The 24,795-nt window shown below is 47.9% G+C and overlaps 1 protein-coding gene across 8 annotated transcripts in view; it reads right to left on the bottom strand.

Annotated features, from left to right (window-relative positions):
- Positions 1-24,795, bottom strand: part of PTPRE (protein tyrosine phosphatase receptor type E) — a 151,748-nt gene that overhangs the window by 87,957 nt on the left and 38,996 nt on the right. For all 8 annotated transcript variants that reach the window (XR_003519032.2, XM_027588685.2, XM_027588772.2 and 5 more), the window contains exon 2: positions 3,928-3,950. The gene's annotated coding sequence lies outside the window, so the exon portion shown is untranslated. The remainder of the gene's footprint in view (positions 1-3,927; positions 3,951-24,795) is intronic.

The following is a 24,795-nucleotide window of genomic DNA, read 5'->3' as shown; positions in this document are numbered from 1 at the left end:
ATCCCAGATTTCCTGCACAGGGCTGGACAAAGTTAACTGAGGTGCTTGCCAAATGTTCACTTAATGACTGCTTCCTTAAATCAAATTTTTAAATGCCTTGGGAATTATATGACACACAACCACAACCTAAATCCGAAGCGACGAGAAAGATTCCCCTCCCAGCTTCCCTTTACCTCTTGTCCTACTGGAACGATGCCAGGAAGCCTTTGTGGCCTGTGAGAATCCATGTTTTCTTGTCAGCTGGAAAAGGATTTCTCAAAGAACTCCAGCTCCGAACCGGGTCTGCAGGAGCTCAGGGGCCAGCCAGGAGTTTATATAGAAAAGCTGTGTTCCTATTTCCTCTAAGTGGAAACTCTGACAGCCTAGTATCCATGGCTTTGCTATATGACAAACAATTACCTAGTATACTCTTTGAGGAGGTACTTCTTGGAAGAACGCTGAAACTTTCCTGGGGGGGAAAATGGAAGTGGAAATAAATGAGGGATTAATCCGTTTGTCACCAGCAGGTCCAAGGGCCTTTGGCCAACCTACTGTCAGCTTCCAATGTCAGTTACGGGAGAGTAACTCCTTCACTGTTGGGAGAAACACATTTTGCTCAGATGGGAAACCCAGAGGATCCACTGATGCTAATAAAAACCCAAGAACAGGGCAAAGGCAGGAAATGGGAATCAAATTTTTGAGGAAGTTTTCATGTCTTCTGTGCTCTGCACATCATCCGTGAGGCTTCTCGTTTTCTTTCTGCAGATGCAGAAACAAGAACACCCTCTTCCACCTGCAAAAATGTAGCCCCAGCTGAGGCGGGTTACAAGTGGTTCGCTCTGCCTTGGCAAACATTTAAAAACCTTCAGATTCTTCTTCTTTTCATGCCATGGTGGCCACTGGAATCAATACCAAGGAAGAGAAATGACTTAGAAGAGAAAAATCGCACGTATTGAAACTGACAGAGGAGGAAGGATGGATCATTAAAGAGGAGACAGCTAGTGACGGAATATTCGAAGTTAATTTTAAAATTAAATTCACTGTTAACATCAGCACTTTAATTCCGTTGCCTTTTATTCCTTTGGTATTTCCATGAGCCAAAGTGAAATAGTCAAGTTACAGTATCATTTAATTTTACTTACTGGTGGATACCCTTTGGTATAACAATATAAGACCGCAAAGAGCCTGGAAAAGATATTTAAACCTTAATTACGTGTCTTGCATAAATTCTTAATTCTGACATTCCATTGCATTATTTAAATACTATGCAACTGAGACCCGCAGAGTCGCAAGCGTTCTCTAGTTGAGGGAACTTTATTCATGTTTGATGGTTGGTATGAATTATAGTATTACTTCCCAAGTCTGTATTTACATATTACAAAAAGGAGAAACAACAGAATACCATGGGAATGGTGGTTGGTCATGCTAAAAAGGCCCCACTTAATCCAGTTAAACAGGGGAAAGTCAACTCTCTCTTTTTTTAAAGTCAAATATGAATGTAGAATGGCTTTTATTTTAAGATTTTATGTATTTATGTATTTATTTACTTATTTATTTGAGAGAGAGAGAGAGAGAGTGGGGGGAGGGGCAGAGGGGGAGGGAGAGGAAGAGAGAATCCTAAGCAGACTCCACGCAGAGCCCAACACAGGGCTTGATCTCATGACTCATGAGATCATGACCTGAGCCAAGAGTCAGACACCCAACTGAATGAGCCACCCAGGTGCCCCGGAGTGCCTTTTTTTAAAATGAAGAATCAGATTGTTGCTAGAGAAGAGAACTCCTTTGGATCTCCATTATGGCAATGGCACATACATCGTTACCCAGTTGAACACCTTCTTTAAACAAAACAACTGCCAGAATTTTGTGACGATGTAAATTACAACAATCTTACTAACTGCTAACTTGGGGTGAGTTCACTTCCACATCACAGTGATCCCAGGAGGGGACTGCCAGCTGAGAGCAGTGGGGCCTCCCACACGTTCCCGTGTTCACCCAGCAGGCATCTGCTGGGCTCCTACTCTGCGGCCCACCCACCACCTGTGGATGGATGGTGGCTTGGGACAGTCACCAACCTCAGGGTGCTTACTCTCCCCTGCCCTGCCCAGAGTGAACTATTAATCTCATTCTAACAGACTCAAAAGCAAGTTTCTAATCCCACAAATTAGAAATAAATTCCTTTCTCTTCATTGAAATCTTGAAGCTTTTGGAACAAGACTCAAACGTTTAGCAATAAAATTGCCGCAGGCTAAAAGATCAATCTGATGTTCCACCCCTTCATCCCAGCAGCAGATTCCAAACAAAGGCATCAAATAAGGTAGCCACCAAAAGGGGGGTCATGCTTGGAACAGCCTTTCCTCACACGGAAGAGAAAATTCCTGAAATAAGAAGCACTTTTTACTTAAGAACTCACAGCTTCCTAAAGCAACCTTTACTTTCCTATTGAAAGGGAGGAGAACGATGGAACCAGGTAGAGCGACATGGCCAGGCTGCTGGCCAACTTGCCGAGAGGACAGGAACCCCTAGAACAGGCAAATGGCAAGACTGGGTGTGGAGGGGCCAGTGCTGAGCAGACAGCCAAGGAAGGCAAAGGGCAGATGCTTTTAACAAATCATAATCTGGATCCTGTATCTGGGAAGGAGATGAGTCTGTGGGGCACGACCCTCCAGTGTTTCATTCCAGCAAGGTAGGGAGCCACTGCTCTTGGTAAGTAGCATGTTTAATACCCATTCAAACCAATATGGGTGAGTCAACACCTCTTGCTTAGGATTCTGAGGCAATGAGGGATTGCAGACTTCTTGTACTTAAGTCTCTATCCAGTAATATTATTCCAGTAATATTCCTTCTCTTGGACCCTGCTGTTGACATCCACATTTGCTCAAGTAGATCATGCCATTCAATATCGATAACATCTGACAATGATGTGACAGAGAACAGGGACAACACAATTAGTTTAGCAGGTGGCAAACGGAGCCTTTCCCATTCCCTCTCTTGATAAATCGCTGACTGTATTTGCATTCCTTTGAGATAGGGAGCAACAGTCCGTACAACCCAAATGCATTTGATCACACCAGGAAGACTATAAGCATTTATGCCCAGATGAAATCGTGCCACGAGAGCAACAGAGGGGGCTGGCCAAAGCAGAACAGGTGACACACTGACCTTAAAATAATTCAGGACATAGTCGAAGTATTTCAAATAAGGTGATGCACGTAAGAAACACAACTTCCTGGTCACCTACATCCTGGTACGCTCACGAAAGGTGACCATGTGACACCATGCACACCGGCGCCACTCGCCCACTGCAACCACTTCTAAAGCTCCTAGATTTTCCTTCCTCGATTTCTTTAGGGAACCTAACACCAGTAAGCTGATAAAGTAAAACGCAAAAAGGTGATGTGTACTAGGACATCAAGGCCATGGAATGGTGCCTAGATCTCAAAAGGCATAAAATTATGTGATGATGACACGGTTGTTTTTGTTTTTGTTTTTTTAACCCAAAGTGCAATCCAGAAAAGCTCCTTTTCAGCAGGTTTTCCCCCCAGCAGATCAATTTAAGAGACAATTACCATCAGTGCAATTATGGGCCTCTGTGTTTCCCAACAGTCGTCCCACGTGTGCAGGGAGGTAAAGCAAGGCCCTTTTAAAAGTACGGACAAATCCGTGAAAGGAGAGCATGTGGAAACTGAGTTCTCAACAATCCAGTTCAAGAGAGTGAACCACCTAGCCAGATTTTAAACATGCGCACACACACAAAATGATGTAACAAAAAGTGTGATACGACCCTGTTCAAGCGAGTTCAGGCATAAAATTCTAATATAACACGCTGACCATACTGGTCTTCTTTCTCTAGAGATAATGTTTCTCTAACAAGTAAATCCCACACACTTTTTTTATTGTTATTAGTTAACTACAGGAAAAAAAAAATCTTTAAAAAAATTCTGTACTCACCAAGGAAAAGCGAAGGTTATCGTCTGAAAAAGAAAGGAGAAAAAAGAAAGGGTTAGTATTCTGGTTACAAGGTGGTAGCTGCTCATTCCAGCTCCTTCTTTCTCTACAACACTAGATGAATGTTCTCATTTTTGCTCGGTTGTTGGGGTCTTCTTGAGGCTTTTTTATCTGCATGATGATAACTTTTGATGTCAGTGATGGGGGGAGCGTGGGAGCTGACCGAGATCGGAAGCGTGTGGCGTCTAGCCCCAGGCCCGGATGCCCCTCAGTCCCTCTTCCTAGACACCGCCTCTTAAAACCCACATGAGTTGGCCCCTCACCCCGGTTTTCCAGCTTAATCATTACCCAGCCTGCTCATTCCCCAACAATTTAGCTTCTATGCCCTTTTCGTGTTTAACATCTCATTAAGATATAATTTACATACCATGAAGTCCACCTGTGTACAATTCACGGGTTTTTAGCATAACCAGAGAGTTGTACAACCATCACCATAACCTAAGTTTAGAGCGTTTTCATCAGCCCAACAGAAACCCCATGCCCGTGATTTCATTAGCTCCCCAGCCCATCCTCTCCCCATCCCCTGTCCTCCGGCAACCACAGATCTACGTTCTGTCCATGGATTGGCCTATTCTGGACATTTCACAAAAGTGAGATCCTACAAGATGTGGCCTTCTGTGACTTGCTTGCTTTTACTTAGTATTTTTTGAGGTTCATCCACGTTGTCACATGTACCAGTTCTTCATTCCCTTCTGTGGATGAATACTATGCCATTTTCCATATGCCATACACCAAGCTCTGTCTATCCATGCTTCAGTTGGTAGACATGACCCTCTGGATCTTGTTCGAGTGGCCAGTACAGCAGCATCAAGCCGGAGACCACGCTCAGTTGTCACTGTGCATCCACACGGCTGGATGTTTTGATCGCCACTGTCTTTAAATAGCTAATGCAGTATGTGGTGTTTTCTACCAAAATAGAATACCTCTCATCTTAGTCACGGCCAGGCTAGATATTTTAAACCGAAGACAAGACTCCATAGCACACAATTATAGCAAGTTGAGGCACTCACTAAAAAGCTGACCTGTGAAATTGGTTTGGAGCCAAAGAAGCAGAAGAAATGGTTCTTCTAATATTAAGGAATTTTAAATCTACGTGGGCAAATCTACAGCTAACATTATCTCTACTGGTGGAAGAGTGAATGCTTGCCTGCTAATCCTCGGAACAAGGCAAGGATGTCCACCCTCACCACTCATATTTAACATTGAACTGGAAGCCTGGTCAATGTAATAAGGCAAGAAAAAGAAATAAAAGACCCAGAAATTGGAAAGAAAAAAATAAGACTTCTGCTTTCTCAGATGGCATGATGATCTACATAGAAAATTCAAAAGAATCCACAAAAAATCAACTAGGGATCAGTCTGTTGGGTAAGAAATAAAGTCACAGAGTTCCCAGAGTGCAGCAGAGCCCAGTGTAACACAAAGCAAATGGCAAGAAGGTGAGGGAGGCATTGATGATTGGGCAAGAGGTGAGATCATTGGAGGTAAGGGGAACTGCTTTTTGTAAGAATAACTTACTACAACAGTCTACTCCTTCCAATCCCCTCAAAGAACCTGGGGAAGAGTTACTCGTGTGTTTGCCTGGGGCCAAGCATGGGAAAAAGCCAGGAGTAGAAGCTCCCCTTAATATTTCAGGATTGGTAGAAATGCTCAAAGCTATCTTCCAAAGCAATGTTGAGTCATTTTAACGTAAAACGAAACCCAATGAGATGCAGAAGTATATCAGAGGCAGAAGCAAAACTGCAGGCTTGAGTCAAACCAAACTAAAAACCACACAGGAAAAACCCACTAGAGTGTAGAACCAGGTGGGCACTCGGTCAATTGCTGGTTAAACAAATGAATAAGCAGAATTCACTAAGTACCAAACACAAACAGTAATTCTGAATTAAAGTTTGAACTCATGTTGTTTTCTTTTGTAAACTAAGCAAGAACACAGGGAACCGTGGCTGTGCAGAGAGATCACATACTGTACGGGTCTGGGCTCACGTGTGTTAGCATGAAACCACAGCTGTCAGTTTCTCAAAGTACAGAATGAGAACAAAAACCAAGCAACCAGAATACACTCAGAAGTCAACCTTCATCTCAGGAACACTTTCTGCAGCCTCAGGCCCTGAAGCAGACTGCTACTCGAATATTGAGCACAACGTCTGAAAGTGTGGAATAAGCACATTTAAAATTGGGGATGGGGCAGATCCATTCCCACGGACAGATCTGCTCACGTCAGGGGGGGGCCGTCACCCGGCACAGCAGCATTCCACAACTGGAAAGGTTCCTGGTCTCACCAGGAATGGCCCCGTCCTCCAAACGAGGGAAAGAGAGAAGCTGTTGGGTTTGGGATCCTGTCCAGTGCTGCTTACCATGTCTCTCCCCAGCCCACAGCCAGTCCTGTGAAAGAGACAAGATGAGTCCCATTTTAGAGAAGTGAACACTGAGGCCCCAGGAGCCCCTTGACTTAGCCAGCGTCACACAGAGCAAGAAGGCAGGGCAGCAGGGATGCTAACCCAAGGTTGCTGAGACCACTCTGGGCTGGGCTGCACAGGCAAATCCAGCTTACCCTATAGTTTACTTTTGTTTGTTTGTGTTTTTCTTCTTGGGTCTCCATTCCCCACAGTGAAACTGTAATTCCTTCAAGGCAGGGACAGTCAGCCTCTTCTTTACATTCCTAGTATCTACCAGTGGCTGCCAGCAGGAGGACCCATGAAAGGCATGCCGTTGAGGACAGCAGTGACATAAGCAACTCCCTAAAATCTCTTCTCACCCCAGGGAAAGCTTCACTGTGGTCTGCATGCCAGAAAGACCTGGAAAGGCTGACTGGCCACACACTTCCTGGGGTGGGGGGGGGGGGTTCTGTGGGAGTGGCCTGGCCAGACCATGGAAGTGTGGAGCTCTGTCCCTGGGGCATCCAGATGTGGCCGCTCTGCTTCCAAGGGGCAGAGGCAGCAAGGACGCCTGCCAAGCTAGACCCTGGGAAAGAGGTGGTGTGAGGACATGGAACAGGGGAAATCCACCGAGAAGGCGGGGAGCCGGGCAGGCGAGGTCAGCCGGGTGGGCAGTCCTGCAGGAAGTGGCCCCAGGCTGCAGGGCTCCCTAGCAGGGAGATCACTCACAAGATATGGAAAGACCACGTGACATTACTGTGCATCCATACCTCACAAAGAAGAAAATAAAGCTACAACATTTACAATCAATCCATCAGGACTACTTCATTTAAGGAAGAAATTAAAATTATTCTGACTTGTCAAGCTCTGAGATGGACAGAACCAGGGTATCTTTCCAAACTCAGACAAAAGTAAACTGTCTTTTACACACACACCCTTGGCCCAGAGCATCCTAAACATTCAAGTGGGCAGAACATGCGCTGCCAAGGCGGGTATCTGCAAGCTATTCTTTTATTTTTTGTTTATTTATTTATTTATTTTTTATTGTTATGTTAACCACCATATATTACATCATTAGTTTTTGATGTACTGTTCCATGATTCACTGGGCATAACACCCAGTGCTCCACGCAGAGCGTGCCCTCTTTAATACCCATCACCAGGCTATTCTTTTAAATGGGCAGCAGCATTTGAAAAATTGGGGGATGCAAATTTTCATTTTATTTAAAAATGCTCACATATATATTTCCACATGTATAGTATCTAAAATGTGAACTTTGATGACAGATTAAAATTTTATAAAGCAAAGGCACACAAATGAAAAATCAAAATCATGCAATCAAACACCATGAATCTGGGCTTGCCACTGTCTAATCAGGGCAGGCAGACCCAGAGAGGAGCTCCTTCACCCTGGCTGCCTTCCCTCAGATCCCAGTGTGTCCGAAGACATTGAGTTGTCCCCCATCAAATGTCAGAACGGATCCCCCTCAGGCACAGGGTCTCTCAGGCACACTGAGGAGGACAATTTAGACGGCTTGCCCAAAGAGCAGAAAACCACTACAAAGGAGAGAACAAGAGACCGCAGCACATATGCCACCTGCGGTGGAAAAGCAAGAGGCCCCAGGCACAGAGCACCGGCCGCCTCAGCATTCTGTCAAGGAACAAGTTCACTCTGCCTCCACGCGGTAATGCACACGGGCGGCTGGGGGACCCTGCACAATGCTTCTGAATCATCTGGGCTTCAGATTCTCACGGACATCATACGCTGCCAAGTCTCACAGTTTCCTTGTTTACCTTCCAGGCATCCGCAAAGCTGTTAATTTCTGTATTTCCTAAGGTATAAAAGGCTGAAAGGGGCTGCTGATCTCACTGGGGGCAGGAAAACTCCCCGAATGATAAGTCTGGGAGAACCATATTCTGACGACCCCACAGCAAGCCACCTTGAAAAGGCAGGGGCAGGGGTCCTGGAAAACCATGTTGCTAAGGCTGGAGGAAAGATCTGTTTTCTCAACCCATTTTGTCAATCTATGACCAAGAAGCTGGACTTCTAAATATCTGGCAAATTTTAAAAATTATTCATGGACAGCTGCTTAGCAAAGACCCATGCACATCCCTGCCTGCTTCTTGAGAGTATTTCTGAAGCACAGTCCCCATCCAAAGTGCATAAAATGGCACCTCGCTACTAACCCCACAGTTGGGGGGGGGGCCCTTTTTGGATTAGGAAATTCTGCAAATTAGCAAGCCAAGGACTCTATTATATTTGCATATGTCCACGGTCCATCTCTGCCATTATCATTGGCATGGAATTTGAGAAGGATTTTGATTTTCTGTGCTCCCTTCAGAGGCACAGAGTGCTCTCCCAGCCCCAGACAGGAGGGTGGCCTCTCCTATGCTGGCCTCCCAAGGGCCAGATGTTCAGATTTAGAACAAGCACGTGCCCCTCCCGCTGCCCAGAGCCAGTGTAAACCTGGCTGTGAAAGGTAAAGGTAAGACCTTGTCCTTCTGCCCCCCACCTGCTCCCCTCCTCACCTGCACCCCCTCACCTGCACCCCCTCACCTGCCCCCTCACCTGCCCCCTCACCTGCACCCCCCTCACCTGCACCCCCTCACCTGCACCCCCCTCACCTGCCCCCCTCCTCACCTGCCCCCTCCTCACCCGCCCCCCTCCCCTGGCACTTGGCACAAACACTTCTTAGATAGTGACAGTCAATCACTGTCATGTTTTAAAAAGTCCTTGCCCCATGAGTAGCTTCTCTGTGGGGGTTCTTGTGTTCAAGGGCAGGGACAGTAGGAAAACATCCTTGGAGAAAGCATCCACAATAAGGATAGGTAGTCCATGCCAGACATCCCATTAAGTGCACATAGGGATCGCTGAATTCTCTCAATACCCCCAGAACGAGTTTGGTTTAGACCTGCTTTGCAGATGGGACGACTGAGGCCCAGAGAGATTAAGTAACTTGCCACTGGGCATCCCTCCACCAGTCACTGCACTGGGACTCCAGGGCCTGGGCATAGGCTTCTTTGCCTCCTGGAGCTCCCTGGGAACGGAACTGGCTGCACTAAGTACTTAAAGACAAAAGGGCCCTCTTCCTGGACTGTGGACTTGACCTGGGCTATGGGGTTTGTGCGTGTCCCCAGGTCAACCTACAGCTGTGTGGCCCCCCTGGGGCTCTGAGCAGGGCCAGACGCCCACAGCATACTCAGCTCAATCTGGGCCCTGAAGGCAAGAGGTAGGTGCTCACCCTCGAACCCTCGCTCCCCTCACCACCTAGTCATCTGGCACTGGGTGGGAGGTGGAGCGCCCTTGTGTATGCAAGTGTCCATGAGCCTCTTTCTCTCTAATTGTGCAGAGCTGGGCTTAGAGCCCTGGGGCTGGGCGGGGGGGCTGGATTCCGAGCACTGGAGCAGAAGTGAGGAGAGAGGACTCCCCAGATGCACCTGTTCCCACATGCCCTCCCCTCCTTCAGCCCGCCTAGGAGGAACCCGAAGGACCGAAGCAGGCCTGGTCCCACCGAGACACAGCCTCTGGGACCTCTGCTCTCTCTGGATGTTCACTCCCATCTGCATCTAGAATCCAGTCCTGATGCCAGGGATCCAGCTTCCCTCTTGGGGCACTACCCGGGGCTCCTGACTCCCCAGATGTGGGAAGTGTGGATTTCACATTTTCCCTCAAAAACCTTCATGAGGGGGAAAAAAGTAGCTATTGTTGGAAATGTACTGAACTATTAAACACGCAGAATCCCTGCTGTATAAATGATGATTCTCTCTATTCTGCAATCATGTACAAATGAAAATTTCTCATAGATCGGGAAAACCCAGGAGCCCTGGCCTTGTCGGCAGGTGTTGTTTCTTCAACCATGCCCCCTCCTTGGGGGTCTGCCACTTCATAATGGGGTCATCTGTGAGCCCGCCCCTCCCTCGCCCCTGGTTTTAGTCGCACACCAATGACCAAGCCTGACTTACTTCACCACGCTCTTCTCACGAAGCAGGGTCCCACTCTGAACCTTGGCACCAGAGATCTCTTGCTTCCTGGGTGCTGGCTCCCGTCCCCCCATGCCATCCCGTTCGACTGTAGTAAACTGAGTCATGCTCAGCCGTGTTCCAGACAAGGCGGACCGATTCCCTTGCCCGCCCCTGTGGACCCCAGGGTCCTGGCCTGTAGGATGGGCTCCACACCCGGGGAAACCCAGGACCCTCCCCGTCCGGTCAGGACTTGCTGTCCAGAAACAGCAAACATCAGCCTCTTTCTCCAGTCCGCAGAAAAATGAAATTGGTAGATTAATTCAATCACTTTCCTTTTTTCCCACTACTGTTTGCTTGCTGGCAAGTAGCATCTGGAATAAAAGGACTGAAACATAAATTAACCATTAATGGGCAAGTGGGGACCAGCCAACCCCGGCTGCTTTCTCAGCCTGTTTTCGCGGACTCACATGCTTAGAGATATCATTTGTCAATGCACACACAAGGCAATGTCTTTCCTAGCGACAGTGGAGAGAAATGTCCCACGTGCTTAGAAGACTGGCTCAGGGGAGGCGTCCACATCCCTTTGCCGAGTGGGTGAATGAATTTCATGGTATTCTGCAGGAGTACCGAAGAATACCGTGCTTACAAACCTGCTACTGCCCAAGCATGTGTGAGGACCGTTCTCATCTTCCAGGGGATGGTCTCAGTCGAGTTACGCTAAGGTTGATGCCAGGGGCCAGGTGTAACATGTGCCAGGAGAGTCGGAAGGGGTCCCAGTGGCCACCCCTGAACACACCTAGATGTCTCCACCAGGCTGGATGAGGCAGAGACGAAGATGAGACTGAGAACCAGCTCAGGGAGGGAGTGAGACCTCATCTGAGAACGGCCTCACCTGCGTGCCCCGTGCTTCTTTGATCTCCTTTGCCAGAGCCTTGATCACATCTCACCTGACATTGTTTCTCCTACCTCAGGCAGGGTGCAATGGGGTCCGTAGGGGAGCATCCCTTGACAGCAAGGCCTCTTTCCCTCCTTCCACTGCACTCACTGTGAAAGGTACGTAGGATGGGCTCACTGGGTACGTGATGCCAAAGGTAACTGAACACTGAATCTGATACAAAAGATGGTGTTCTTGGTCTAAGGCTCAGTGAACTTCAAAGAAAATGATTTATCTCTAATATCCAGATAGTAAACTGATGTTTGTGGGTGTTAATTTTGAGAATACCAATTTGGAAGGCCCCTGCCTTTCCCCAAGTGGCCCTAGGCCTGTGATCAGCCCACTAACCATGTAGGGGAAGGGTTTGATTGATCATCCTCACACTCAGCTGTAAACAGCATCAGGCTGCGGAGGCCCAGGGCAAAGTACCATGTCTCAAGACAGCGTAATGCATGAGCCATGGCATTAAATAACTATTTAGGAGGATCATTATTCCCTGGGACCCAGAATGAAAAGATAACTTATAATGTGCTCCTTAATTTAAAATTATCTATTGTTGCTGTTAATTAAAATGCTAGCTGCTACCAATCCTATACAAATGGCAAAGGGACAAGTAAAATGTGCCACTATTAATAAACACAGCTTCATTATCCTATAACTGTTGTTGACGAATAAAGGAAACAGCATTTTTTCCTGATCAGATTGGCATGGATAAGAAGAGAAGAATGTGTTGGTAAACAACCCTCTGGCTTGCTTCACAGAGCTCTGAAGTTCCCAGGGAAGACCCTAGGGAGGAGAAGAGGCAGCAAGCCACCCACACAGCGTTCACGGACAGCGTCCTTCTCGGGGGTCCCCTTCCCACTTCTAAGACCAAGCCCCCCTTTGAGCAGCCTGTCGAAAGCCACAGTGTGCTTCCTCTCAATGGTGCCCAGAGCAGGAACTTTCTAGAGGCGCCTCACACACACGGAACTGTTTCTACCGTCCTCCAGACACACCATGGTCTTCCTGTTGGTTGCTTTCCTGATGCTGCTCCCTGACCCAGAAAGCTTTCCATCTCACCCAAAATAGCCAGGTGCTTCTCATGTCCAGCGCCATCCTGGATCCCTGGTCCGAGCTCTCCAGACTACCTTGAGTTTGTCGCTCTTGGACAAAGCTCTCGTCTGCTGCTCCCTCCATCTGCCTGTGAATCCTTCCCAACCACACCTTCACAGCAACATAATCTAGGAGGACAGTGGATTAAGACTAAGTTGGCCATCTCTCCACTGCCCTGGGATGCGGGCAGGCACAATCCACATTTTACCGATGGCAAAGCAAGGTGCAGACAGTCACCCCAAAGATACATAATCTGTAGCTAGTTTGGTGCTTTCTGATCGGAAATCCCGTCATCTCTAACTGGAACTTCTTACATAAACAGTTCTGTGCACCTATTAGCAACTCAGAAAATACTAGTTGGGTGAGTGAAGAAATGCACCAAACCAGTGGTTACCATTCACTAAGTATCTATTATGGGCTCATGCTGTGCCAAATGCCAAAGATCTAGAGATAAAAAAATTTAAAAAAAAATACATGGATGGGAGCTCGAGGTCTTTGCCCTAAAGGAATTCCAAAAGATAGGCTTTTTTTTTATAGCAGCTTTATTCTTTTATTATTATTATTATTATTATTATGTTATGTTAATCACCATGCATTACATCATTAGTTTTTGATGTAGTGTTCCATGATTCATTGTTTGTATATAACACCCAGTGCTCCATGCAGTACGTGCCCTCTTTAATACACATCACCGGGCTCACCCGTCCCCCCACCCCCCCCTCCCCTCTAGAACCCTCAGTTTGTTTCTCAGAGTCCATCGTCTCTCATGGTCCGTCTCCAAAGACAGGGTTATAATCAGATTGTTGAAATGCAGGGGTGCACACTATCATCACAGTCAGGCGGGGGCTTTGAAAGGTAGAAGCGGTGGCATCTAACCCATGTCTTGTCAAAGTCAGGGCATCTTTCTCAAGAATAAGATTCCTAGGCAGACAACAGAAACAAAGGCAGGGAAGCCAGAGAGCACATGGAATTTCTAAAAATGGCAAATAATTTGAATCCCGGCTTTGACCTTGGAACAAGTCACTTCACATTTTTAAGCCTTAGCCCCCTCACCTGGGAGATAGGAATAATAATCCTGATTGTGCTGGGTTAATAAATGTGGTAATCCATATAAGGGACCCAGTGCTGACCTCCATATACACAAGATATCCAATAAATCACAGGTATGGATTTGGAATGTGAGGTGGGCTAGGCCTGGGATGCTGCAAAGGCATTTGGATTTGGGTTGAAGCTGCAAGGGAGCTGCAGAAGGCTGCAAGCCTAGACATCCCTTTCTGCTCCCTACGAGGAAGGCCACTATGGTGGCTGCAGAGGGGAGAAAGGCCAGGAGCAACAGAGCATGGACAGTGGATCCAAGAGCAATATGGAGGCCATTCTGTGGTCCAGGCGAGGGATGGGGAGGGGCACCTGAGGGCGGTGGCAGGAGGGATGGCGCTGGAGGATAGGCGGCTATTTAAAGATCAAGGGGGCCAAGCCCAACAGCCTCATGGAAGGTAGGGGGAGGAAGAAATCAAGGGAGACCTTGGGCCTGACTTGGGGGCCTGAGCAAAAGGTGGGCCATTCCTCGAGATGGGGGGTCCCAGACTCAGAGTTCCCTGGAAGTGACTTGTATGGGCACCCCTCACAGACACCAGAGGATTTCTCTGAGAGACTCAAAAAATATATGAGCATCATAAGAAAAGGAGAAAAGCACTCTGAAAACAGCACAATTGTTTTCCAGGAATCTGGTATCCAGAGCACAAAAGTTTGTTAGCTATTCCTAAGAGAGACTTTGAAAACTAGTAAACCAGGTAAGTGAAAGATCTGCTCATCAACCAGTTATTTTGCCCCCCCCCCAAAAAAATGCAAACCCTCAGATATTTTGGTTTAATAACTTCCCCCAACCTAATTGTCTGATCTGACCCATTAAACTAGGTCATTACTAAGAATCCAGGTAAGGTGCCTGTGCACAGAGAAGAGGCTAGCTTTCAAACAATGTTAGGTGGCAGAGGATACCTTGTAGCATCTTAAAGGGAAAAACTAAGTATCTTTATTTAACGCCAGCTTCATAATGAAAGGTGAGCTTTCGGAGAATTCATACATCACTGAGCTATGAACAAAACTGTCTCCAGGCTTGGTATACTCTGCTGAGGACAAGCACCTCTTTTCTCCCCCATCGCCCCTGAAAAAGTTCTGTGAACTTGTAATGAATCCCTCCTACACACGAAAGAACACTGCAGCATTCACTTGAAAACAAAAACAGCATTATAACACAAATATGCGGCACCCCATTCTGGAACAATATACTGCCACAGAAGTGTAATGTTGGACTGGCATTCTGTTTTGTCTACCTACAAAGGTCAGCCCTCCCCTTCCACTGGAAGGCACTGCATGCATCCCTCTCAGGAAAAAGTATTTTTTTTCCCTACAGCTCAAGGCATCATCTTAAAATGTATGGGTTTTAGTTGCTTCAACAATCTGTGTAGTCTCAGGCATTCGGGTAAATGTGGAGATGAGAGAGGCTAGAGGGTAGAGGCAGACTAGTATGTCTACACGCTCGGAAGGGACCCCATGGGCCCCCATCTGCCGCAGGCATGGCTGGTGATCTGTCCTGTAACCTACGTCCTCAGGAGACAGGAAGACCCAGCGTGTGTGCTCCCCAGGCCAGAGCCCGGCACACTGCCACAGTGGAAGGGTAGGTGACCTTCAAGCTGGGTGACCTTGGGCAGGTCCCACATCTTCTCTGCACTTCGGTGACCTCCACACATGAGGTCATGGCCAGCTTCAGATGATGATCCAAGGACACAGCATTATATGATGAAGCTTGTAAACCATGGAAGTGAGAGAGTGAGGTCCAGAGAAGGGGCAGCTCTGTTGGGACAGAAAGTCCAGTGCCTGCCCCCTGGGGGTGGCAGAGGGGTGGGGCCACAGGCACAGCAGTCAGAATGGTACTGATGATCTCTCAGGCACAACACTGGACACTCAACATACAGGAGTCACCAACTAGTCCTCACAAGGACCTCGAAGCAAGTTGCAGGAGGTCACGTGGTCAGTAAGAGGCAGAGCCTGAAACAAAATCCACCTGGAGGCACGCCCTCCACCCCTGGGCAATAATGCCCCCAACCTTTGGAAAACCCCCTGCCCAGGCCAGAAGTCACTTCCTGGGAGACAGGCTGTGTGCGGAGGAGCAGTCCCCAGGGCCACCGTGGAGGAAGTGGTCATGACCCAGCGACCAGAGGAAGGACACTCGTAGCGAAGCTCCCTCCTGGTCAAGAAGCATCACTTCCTTAAAAAGCCAACAGTTTATCTGGTGTGTCCTGGCTGAGGACACGGAGGTACTATCTTCCGCCTAGCCCTAAACTCAGATCTAAGGTTCATGAACAAATGCAAAGGGTTTGGCTCTTTGAAAACAGGCCTTGGTTTCTGAAGAGGTAAAAGCTCTGGGAGTTGAATGTGGGAAAACTGGATGGAGCTCAATGTCTGAACTTGGCAGGAGCCTAAGCGAGCACTGATGGAAACCCCTGTGGTCTGGCCGTCCCCACGGGAGTCCCGACCAGCCTTCCTGAGCCACGCACCCTCCCGGCACATATCTCCAGCCAGTGGAGAGCTGGAGTCTCACTCCAGAGCAGCCGCCACGCTAACAAGCATCCCTCTGCTTAAACTAACCTGGAAATCATGGGCTCTCGAGGGTTCCCCCAAGAACCACCTTGCATTCGCCGCAGGACTCGATGGGAACCTCCTTACCTCGGTGCTCATCCTATCAGAGGATTGACAACAACAAAGCCAGGGCTCCCGGGCACGGGCTCTCCTGCCCCATGGCCACGCCATGTGCCACACACCAGGCAGGTGTCATGTCTCCAAACCGACGCCACAGAGAGCTGGGAACAACCTCCCCACCTTACACGGGAGGAAACAGAAGCTCCAAGAACACAGGTGACATCCCTGAATTTCATGTCAAACCTTGCCCCCAACCCAAGTCTGTTATTGTCAGACCTGTGCTCCAACTGTTCCCTGATCCCTTGTCCTGGGCCAGACTGCCTGTGCCCACCAGGGTCCTTCTGTGCCGCAGACTCCAGTGGGGTGTGAACTTCTGCACACACCCCAGTGGTGTGGCGAGTGCCACGTCAGCACACCTGGGGAATGAAGCTAACAACTCATGTCGGACTGGTATTCTCTGTAACATTCCAGTTCTGCGTGCCATGCTGGCCAGCCCTCTGCACGTGACAAAGGACACAGAGAACTTCGCTGCTGTATGTTGGACAGTGAGCCCTCCATGGTTCTGTCGCAGATATGGGACATGATAATGACGTCAGTTGCTTTTGCTACATCAATTAATTTTAACACCATAGAAGCCTATCTACCCCACCATCAGCCCCAGATAAATTTCACCTGGAGGGATAGTTTATTTTTAAAATGACTAATTATTCAAAATACTCATCATTAAAATGAAATGGCCTTTCTCCAATAAACGATTCCTAGAATAGGAATGTCATCCACCTAAAATCTTCAACAAGGAAGGGAGACTATTAGGTTATCTCATTCATGAAAGCAGCCATAATGAAAACTTCAGCATCCACTAGTAAACTTAGCCCACTGTAGGATTAATGAAAGAAGAGTTAGAATAACCAAGCTTCGGAGTTCAGAATAAATAAAGAGTTGGTGGGAGGCTCACAGGTATCATTCCATCTGTGGCTATGCTATGTCATCGGGTGGCCAGCAGATATTGATATATTTATGGAATGTCTACTACTTTGATGCATTTGATTAGGTGCTTTGGGCAACACAGCAAAGTAAAACAGATGAGTTATCCATGGTGTCTGAGGGGAAGTTGCCCCCTCCCCCAGGGAATGAGGGGCAAGAGACCAGCTGTCTTAAAGGCTGGAAATCTGGCCCCGGGTGGTTAGGGATCAGGAGGAGGGTTTGCTCTGATTCCAAGGAATTCTGCAAATGTGGACTTTTCATATGCAAAGCTCTGGTTACATGACAGGGCCCCTCACTGCCCTTCCATTGTAAGGGCCAGCTCTGAGATCTAGGATGCTCTTGGTGCCATGTAGCAGCTCAGTCCCTGAAGGCCTGTGGAGGACAGGGGCCCCAAGAACCTCAGTGTGAAATGGACTCCTACCGTTCACAGCTCCCTGAACTCTACCTCTTCCGGTCTGGAGTCTGTGTGTGGTGGATTCCCAGGCCACTGAGGGCTGGGGAAACACCTAGGTTTCACACTATTCTGTGTGTGTGTGTGTGTGTGTGTGTGTGTATGTGTGTGTGTGTGTGTGTTTTAAGTTCTTCTGTGAAAAAGCAAATAACTCAACTGAAATGTTTTGAACATTCAGGTTGAAGTTACAAAGTAATCCAGATTCTGAAGTCTCCAGGCAGGTGAAGAGAAGAGATATCTGCGCCTCCCTAACTCTAGCAACCCTGCAAAGGTTCGACCTTTAGCCAATCCATTGGCTCTGGATCCAATGCCCAGAGGCCCTTGGAACACAATCCCACACTCAATGAACCAGCACATTTTCACAAAGCACTCCTGAAGTGTTCAACAGATTACTCAGTTTTTGACTAACCAGTTTACACTCACTATCCTACAGGCCTGTAATTTTATAGCAGAAAAGCCCCCAGTCTGATCCTCTCCTTTACAGACGCCGATGCCAAGAGTGCACACAACCCTTGCAAAGTATGTCACCTCCTTCCTCCTCACAGACATGCAAAGGTGCCAGAGGCATCAAGCACCAAGTACGGGAAGGACTCCCTCCCATCACCCTAGACATTATGCCCTTTAGCTTTATGTTATTATTGTAAGATATCCAGTAAAAGAGACAGTGAAAGAAATGCAGAAACAGAACTCACTGAATCTAATGGCAACCCATTAGCTCTCCATACTTAATGTATAGCCTCGGACTAGTACTTTTTAATTAAGGGATTAATACATGTTATGGAGATAAAAAGGTGATTTCTCCATCTTCTGGTAGAAAAAAAAAATCATTGCAAACCCTATCAACTGAATTACTCAGGCTTTCAAAATAAAGTTGTCTTAGAATCTAGCACCAGGAAAGTATTTATATTTCCTGAAAAACTGGGAACATTCTTTTAATTGGACTAGAACAATAAAAGCCACTGTGTTTTCATTTTTGCCTTGTCAGCCAGGAAGCTGAGGACCGAATTTAAGGCACAACTGCAATCACATCTTATCTCCAGGGAAAGGCCACTAGCATTGGTCAAATGCTCACTTGTGCAAGGTGCTGCCACAAAATAGTTTTAACTGAATGCTTGCACCTGCCCAGTTATTACTATTTCAAGTTCACAGGTAGAACACTGGTGTTGACGCAGAGATCTGGAGCTCAGTCATTCAGCTAGCACATGGTGAAGGTGGCGTCCAGACCCAAACCCCCCTGCATTATAGGGACCATCCCAACACAGAGCAACCTCCCTTCCCCAAATTTCCCCAAGCCCTTCTTGAGGACAAAGAGCATAGATTACCAAGACATAACAATGGCTGGAAGTGGTGGAAGCTTCCCGGCCCCGGGCACTGGCTGAGGACTCCCAGGACTTAGAGGCAGGACTCCTGGATGGGCAAGCATGTGGGCAGACCCCAGGGCTGGAAGGGGATGGTCTGCTGAGACGGCTGTGCCTTCCCATCACACCGCCTCTGGCGGGTGCCAGGTAAGATGACTTTGGAATGCTACCTCCCCTCCAACCTGACCACCGCTGCCCCTTATTGTCTTGACTTGTTTGCTCAGGCCACAGTGCAGAGGGCTTCAGCGTCCAGAAGACTTCCCAACACAGAAGCCAAATACTCTGTTGATCTCAGTTATGGCAAAGTTTACATGGTTGCTTTGCATAGCGGCGATGCCTTCCAGAGCACGCACCCTATCTGAGGTGGTCATCCAGTGAGGATGGTCTTTCAGGACTGGCTATTAAGACAAGTCTGTGACCCATATAAGGGACACCCAGGCTCCCATAAGAGCATACTGGGATGCACTCGAAGTCAAGGCATTGAGATTTTCATTGAAAATCACAGCTCCTTGTACATCATCGGTATTCAAGAAACCTTAGAAAAACAGACTTTACACCCTCTATGAGTCCATTTACTTAAAGTTCAAAAGCAGATAAATTGAATGTATGGTGTTAGAAGTGGGGAGAGCGGTCACCTCTGCAAGGGACTGGGAGAGAGCACCAGCACGCTGGCGTGGGGGCCTGGCCGGTCAGGCTGCATTCCTTCATGGGGGTGCTGGTGACACAGCCGGCTCACTTTGGGAAAATCGAAGGTCTGTGCATTTAAAAGTTACATGTACTTTCTGAAAGTATGTGTTAACTTGCTCTACTATTTTGGATCGTTTCTGGAATTGTTTTTTATTCTGTATAAAGAAATGAATGAATTTGTCTTTAAAAAGTCAGTTTACAAAACAGTCAACTGAGAAATGTTCTTGCATCGTGCATTCCTCACACAACAGGGCAAAGGGTGACCGTCGGCATCAACAGACTTAGGGATGACAGCGAACAGGACCACTGGCCTGACTTTGCCCTTGGAGTGTTTGTTTCTTTACCACCAAAAGCCTGATTTCTAACAGAACAAGCTTACGTACCTTTAGGCAGGGCCTTCGTTTAAAAATAATTTTCTGATCTTTACCATTTCCTTTTCAAAAGGGAATAGGAATCTCCAACTTGCACTGAAATCTTTTTAAGGTGTTGGTCATAGGAAGGGTGCCGAGCCTTCAGCTGTGGAAGGACCTCCTCTCATGGCCGTGATCCGGGTGCTATGTGGATTCGGGGTCTGGCCTGCCTGGGTCCTCCTACCAGAGGAGGAGCCTGGGCTGGTTACCTCCCCTTTCTGAGACACTGGGTTTCCATTTACAAAAGGAGAGCTGTCCACCTTTACCCTGGGGTGCTGGGTGGGGTGACCAATTTGACCTGCTTTGCCCAGGACTTTATGGTTTCACACTGAAATCCCCGCATGCCAGTAAACCCCTCAATCCCTGGCAAAGCCAGTGCCTGGTCCCCCCGTGATGGTGCAGGATGTGCAAGGTAACATCCCTAACACACCTGCTATGCTGTCTGTCCCGTGTCGCATGCTCAGTAAATACTGGCTTTTTAGCGTTGCCATGACCACAGCCTTCCCCAGAACGTTTGTGTGTGTGCTTGGCTGTGGTATCTGTCAATATATTATGCCCGAGAAAGCTCCCATTGTCCCGTCTTCCTTTCAGTTTCCTGACCCACTTTAAGACAGAAATGATCAGCAAACTTCGCGCAATTCTTACCAGGACATGAGTGTCCAAGGGCTCCACACACCTGCTGAGGGGGGCATACAGCGGTCAGAACCCCACTGACCCAAGACGTGGTGTGTCTGGGCTCCTGAGTTTCCATTGCTCATGATAAACAAGGATGAAATGCCCCTCCACTTCTCGGCATTGTCGGAGGTGGAGTGAAGAACCAGCATGCAAGCACTTACTCTATTCCCCTGCTCAGTGAGTGTGGAAGTTGGCACTGCACTCAGCTGGGGATGCCTGCAGACCACCATGGGGACCGGTGACCACACAGAAGCATCGGGAGGCCCGGGGACCTTGGCATGAAGGCCAGGAGGAGAGCAGGGCAGGCAAAGGGGCCGGTGCAGGACAACAGGGTGGGCGTGTGGCCCACTGTTAGTGAACTGAGTGTCTGTGGTCCTGAATGGGACCAAGCAAGAGACGGTCTCCCCCTGAGCCAGCCAGGGTCTGAAGAGTGGGTTTCTGGGCTCAGCCCCTCACTGCACCCGAGGAGGGAGCCCGGAACTTAGCTCAAATTAAGCCAGTTTTATTTCTCATGTCTGGCCCCTCAAAATACATTTATATTTATGCTTTAACATAAGCTGTAAGAAGAATACAAAATAAAATCATTTCCATATTTATGTTCTAATATAAATTGCAAAAGAAACACAAAGGGGAATCAGGACTGCTTCCTGCTTTAAAGGAACGCAAGCACTTCAGATTCGGATCTGGTCCTCGCCTTCTCCTGCAAATACCCAACAAGGATTGGAGGGAAGAACACAGTTTGTAACAGAAAAAAAAAACCCAAATCCTGGCAAAGTGTATGTATCCACGCTTTTTTCACATTTCCACAGGGATGTAAATCAATTTAAGTACTTAAAATAGCCATAGAAAGGGGGAAAAAATGGAGCTCTATTAGTTACCATGGGAATTACTAATTGAAGCACGTCTTTTGTCTTCTAAAGATCCTTGCCATTTCAGTGACGTTTGGAATGATAACATTAAGGGAACCAGCAACTATTTCCTGCCACTTGATGAGTATAAAAATATCGTGTGGAAGTTCAAATTAAAGAAACTTCTGAAGAAGTCAAACCCACCCACTGTAGTAGTGACATATTTATTAAGGAAATCCATCTGAGGCTGAATTTTACAAGTGGAAAGCCAGATCTTGAAAGGGTTCCGAGAAATTGGGAAAAGAGGCTCTTAGAACCCAGATGTGTTCATGGCATTTCAGTGTGAGAAGATGGGAAAGGCTGGCTGGATGGACGTGTCATTCATCCGGACCACGGTTTCAGAGCACGAGCCAGAGAACCCTCCAACCTTCCAGCAAAACGCTGACACGCAGGAGACTGCGGACAAGCCAGTGTTCCGAAGATTATACAACTGACCGTGAGTGCTTCGTGAAAATGAAACTCTTCACAGCATTCCTTGGCACAGAGATCATTTTTAAAAATCATTACTTGCACAGAGTTTTCATTCCCTGAAGTGATATTCCCAAGGGTTAGCAACCTGTATCTTCTTGAGAAGGATTAACTGCCACCTAATGCAAGCACCCATGGAATATGAAAGAATTGCCAAAGCACTCATGTTTATTAATAAAGAGGTAAATCTTTCCCTTAAAATTGAGAATTGTCCACAGCTAGCCAAAGGCTGAAAAATTGGAATTAAGAACCTCATTAATTCTTAGAGACAGCTGGAAGCATCATCTACCAAAATAATACTTCTAAAAGTTTAAATTTAATAAAAGAAAAGGATCCCCTGCAGCCGGAGTAGGTTAATAGGCTGCAGTTACACTGGTTCAACTTCAAATAATTAATTTCACAAGGAGGGGTCTTGGCAGGAAAGAGGCCAATGACACCAGAAGATTTTAAGACCTAGAGGCCAGTGCTAACCTTGACTCCTGCTTTAACAAAGTGACACTGAACACTTTCACCAACGGATGGAAAATAAGAGAGATTAAAGCATGAGGTCTGGCTTCTCCTCCAAGAGGGAGAAACCATCCTTCTGTTTGAGGCACAGAGGGGCAAGGCAGCTCTGCAGATGGGCACCGGGGCTGGAGACGGCTGCCTCGGCCCAGAGGATACCCTGCTTCCTTCTCTGTGCACAGCTCCTGGCTCTCCAAAAGGAGAGCGTGTGCTGGGCTCTGCACCAGGGCTGGCGACTGCACGCAGCTGGAGATCACCTCCGGCCCAGGGGCTTCACACCTCTGCACGTGCACACATGTGCATGCACACACATGCTGCTCCCCTATGTGAGGCAGGAGGACACTCACCTGCACTCATTCTACACCTTTCCAGGACTGAAAATGCTTCCCTTGCCCACTTTGGATCCCTCAACTTGGGTTTGCCACATAAGCAGTGCAAAGAGGACTCTTGCTTTGGCATCAGGGACAAAGTGTACTAATTTATAAAACATTTCCCAACCACCTGCTATGTGCGGGGCTCTGAAGATACCCTGATGGGCCAACTCAGAAGCTTCTCGGGCTCTCAGGCAGTTTCTAGGGTAGTGGGGGAGACAGACGTTCATTGTGTGTTCACATGAACGAACATGGTTCTTTGAGAGAAGGCAACCTGAGCTGGACTCACAGTCAGGGAGGGCTTCCTGTAGGAAATGGCTTTGGCTGAGAGCTGAAGAATGGGAGTTGATTAAATACAAGGGTGCTGAGGGAGCATTCCAGACATTTGGGCTGGCCAGTGTGTGTGTGCAGTATGGAGACTAGGCCTTCAGCTGTCTGCTCACCCCAGCAGGAGAAGGGCAGGACCCTCAGTATGTGGGTCATCTGCATTTCCACATGCTTCGCTGGGCCTAGATGCCATCATAACAGTCATCCACGGACCCCCTTCCTCTCAACACATATCCTTTCTCCCACAGCGGGTGCTTCTCAGCCCGTGACCCCCACCCCCTTTAACAGAGGTCTCTAGACACACAATTCCACTTCTACATAAGAATCTGAAGGCACCTCGATTAGGTGCACCCAAAGACCCCAGTCCAGCTCCTCTCCCAGGCCCTGGTTTCTGTGGATGGCAAGGCCTCTTCCTTCCTCCCCATCTAGACATTACCCAAGCCTAGGGTTTCTCTGCTTTGGCAAGATGATATTTTGAACCAGATAATCCTTTGTCATGAGGGTATATCCAGTGCACTGTGGGCCTCTACCCACTGAATGCCAGTAACACCAACTCCCTCCCCAGTCGTGACAATAAAACATGTCTCCAGGGTTTGCAAATGTCCTTTGTATGCGTGTGTGTGTGGGGGGGGGGGGTGCTAAATTGCCTCCAGTTGAGAACCACGGCCTTAGGCTGCTCCTAACAGCACATGGCATCTTCAGCTTCCTCCCACTGGTTATGAGACCACTGAGAACTTGCTTTTCCCGACCAGCTCCGGCCTCAGTTCAATTCCGGTTACTTTTGTCTGCATGCAGTCAAAAGCAGGACCACTTCCAATCCACCGTCGAGTGCTCAACATGAGCCTGGTACATACTTTGTGTTTAATAAATGTGCACTTGTGTGATGAATGGACTCCTGTAGTAGTATCCCAAATAATCTCCAAACCTCGTTGCTTGGCCAATCGCTAGCCCTTAAGATCTGATCATGCCATGACCTTGCTCTAAAACATTCTATGGATCCCTACTGATGTCTCAAGGCACCAGGCCAGCAAACTACTTTTCCAAACCACCTCTGACTCATCCCCACGTTTACCCTGCACTGACCTTCAGTCAAAATGAACTGTCGCTTTTTCACAAGTGCACCTTGTCTTACCCTCGTGATAAGTGCCTGTGATTCCAGAGAGAGGCTCAGCTGTGGCCTAGCACCTGTTTATGGAGGGGATGGAGCAGGGGATGGGAGGGAGTTGCAGGACTCTCTAGAGTAAAGCTGTGCTGGCTGTGAAGATGAGAGCTCCAGCCATTCTAACTGGCCAGATCAAGGAAGCGCTTGCCAAGAGTACTTTCTCTGCCTGGACCTATGAAGGGGGTTCAACAGACTCTCCCAGAGACTTGACCCCAGAGTCAGACTGCAGGAAAAAAAGAAATCAGCCCTCTTAATAAGTAGCATCGTTAATCTCCAGGGGACAGCGATGTGAGCAGTCGGAGGGCTTCTTGGGGTAAAGGATTTGTTCTTCCTTCCCTTACTAGGGAGCGTAGAGTTCTGACCCCCAGTACAGCTCCGTACCTCGCAGGGCACTGGAGAAGGTGGGGATCCTAGAGATGGAGCCTGCCTGGTCTTCTCCACGGCACC

Source organism: Zalophus californianus, chromosome 15 (assembly GCF_009762305.2).
Source record: "Zalophus californianus isolate mZalCal1 chromosome 15, mZalCal1.pri.v2, whole genome shotgun sequence".
NCBI classification, from domain to species: domain Eukaryota; kingdom Metazoa; phylum Chordata; class Mammalia; order Carnivora; family Otariidae; genus Zalophus; species Zalophus californianus.
Note: the sequence above shows the minus strand (reverse complement) of the source record. Positions and strands in the feature narration are given on the sequence as shown.